Here is a 2,456-nt window from a genome sequence, read left to right on the forward strand (position 1 = left end):
ATATATATATATATATATATATATATATATATATATATATATGTTACACCACTGGTCAAAAATAACTACATCTCTCTCATAGTCCAACATACAATCGAACGTGTAGAATCTTATGCATATGTATGAATGTATGAACTAATGAGAGAACCAAAACAAGTTATGAAGATCAGCTTGAGATAGCAGTCCAGTCTCCCTCAGCTGACAACAATTAGATACTATCCCAACCTACCAGAAAAAAAACACACCCTAAATCTTCTTCAAACCACACACTGCTGCTTTGTGTTTTTCGTGTGTGTATGTGTGTGTGTGTATGTGTGTGTGTGTGTGTGTGTGTGTGTGTGTGTGTGTGTGTGCGTGCGTGTGTGTGCGCGTGTGTGTGTGTGTGTATACATCACGTCATTATGGCTACACCAGATAAAAAATGGAGCCAAATCTGAATCAGACTGTAGATTCTTCAAAACTTTTAAATGTCAAAATGACTTACCATCCAAAATAGTGTACCGCATGTCCAAGACGCCAGTCATATCTGGAAAATTAGTTGGAGACAATTGTTTCACTTGCCAGAATATCACCAATTGGTTTGTCATTTAAAACGCTTCAACTTCCTGTTGGCTATAGCTTCTCATGGTTTTCAGTGGATCTCAATGAGGAATATTGAATGTTATTGGACTGGACTTGGTGTTACTTTAATTCGATAGCTTAGTTTACACACACTCGAACTTTCTCTTCTTCCTCTCTCTCTCTCGCTATATATACATATATGTAGAGAGAGAGAGAGAGAGACAGATGAAATGTGTGGCAGAAAGACGAAAGAAATCGTCAACAGTTATTAAAGTAATAAAATGGTTAGTTTCCACTGGTTTGGTACGACAGCAACTTAGAGGGAAGGTGCAAAAAGTTTACTGGGTTGTGGCCTAAAAGACTAAAAGAACGCTCGGCACTGATGAAGGAATTTATCCTACAGGAAGGGTTCGAAACTGTTAGGGCCATCACTCAAAAGTTGACGAGGGGAATGTTTCGCAGTGCAAACTGTAAAATGTAAAAAGGAAATATACATGCATTCACTCTCACACATGCACATTATGTGTGTGTGTGTGTGTGTGTGTGTGTGTGTGTGTGTGTGTGTGTGTGTGTGTGTTTGGGTGTGTGTTTTCCATGTACTTAATATCAGCTTGGCTGTCTGACATTGCTTCGTTTCTTGGGTATAGGTCACGTCTGAATGGTCAGATGCTCGGAGTAAGAATGAAGAGAACTTAAAAAAATGAAATTTCATTCAGTTGAATGTATTCACACCTCCATTGATCAGTTAAGGCCGTCTGGTTGATTTTACTGTTATAGCAATATTATACATACATATCCATATATATACATGCACACACACACACACACATATATATATATATATATATATATATATACATACACACACTCACATATATATATTTATATATACATACACATATACATATATACATACACACACTCGCATATATATATATATATACACATATATTTATATATACATATACATATATATACATATATATACATATATATATACATACATACATATATATATATATATATATATATATATATATATATATATATATATATATATATATACACACATATATATATATATATACACATATACATATAGTTTTATTGACGAGTAGCTTAGTTTACACACACTCAAGTATATGTGTGGACATGCAGAGTCATGGAGAATATCAGTAACTAACGGGAAATGTCTGTTCAGTCAAACATGAAAATGTGTTCCGTGATGAGGTGACAGCTTTCTAGTTACAGATGATCTTAGCTTTTGGGAGATCTCAGAAGGAAGAAAGAATTACTTGTTTTGTAGAAACTATAGAAACAAAATAACTATCAATAACATATTATTGTACAACTCTTTATATTATCCATAGCGGAAGGCCATCATTTATATTTCCAGATTATCCATCAATCGTAGAAAATTCTCAGCTTAGTCAAAGCAGATCTCTCAATCTTTGATTTCAGAAAACTTCCTATAAATTCTGTTATTCAAAACAATGATGTAATAACTAAAGTAATTTCCAACAAAGCGTAACATACAGCAAAGAAACCACTGGGTACACACCAAAAATTAATTGAAAACAAAATAGTACTTGATATGTCCTCTCTTTAATATCTCTGTCAAAATACCGTTTGCATGAGGATTTTATATTTCTCAGAATAAGAGATACTTCCATTTCGTATATAACACCAAATATTCATAAAAATACTCTTAAATTCTCATATTCTACAACACTCGACTTAGTTTGCGTATTTACCTCGTCTAATTTGTTTGAAATCAGTAAAACACTAATTTAACAAATAGCAAAATGTAAGTGTATTCATATTTTCATTAGAGTCGAACTGCCACTGTTCAACTCCAATAATACATTTCCCATATATATATATATATATATATA

At 32.9% G+C, this 2,456-nt stretch overlaps 1 long non-coding RNA gene across 1 annotated transcript in view; it reads right to left on the bottom strand.

The window, feature by feature from the left end:
- LOC128250555 (uncharacterized) overlaps window positions 1-1,119 on the bottom strand; it is a 3,478-nt gene extending 2,359 nt beyond the window's left edge. The window contains exon 1 of the long non-coding RNA XR_008266588.1: window positions 485-1,119. This is a non-coding gene — a long non-coding RNA (uncharacterized LOC128250555). The remainder of the gene's footprint in view (window positions 1-484) is intronic.
- Between the last annotated feature and the right edge of the window lie 1,337 nt (window positions 1,120-2,456).

This window comes from Octopus bimaculoides, chromosome 22 (assembly GCF_001194135.2).
Source record: "Octopus bimaculoides isolate UCB-OBI-ISO-001 chromosome 22, ASM119413v2, whole genome shotgun sequence".
Classification (NCBI taxonomy): Eukaryota; Metazoa; Mollusca; class Cephalopoda; order Octopoda; family Octopodidae; genus Octopus; species Octopus bimaculoides.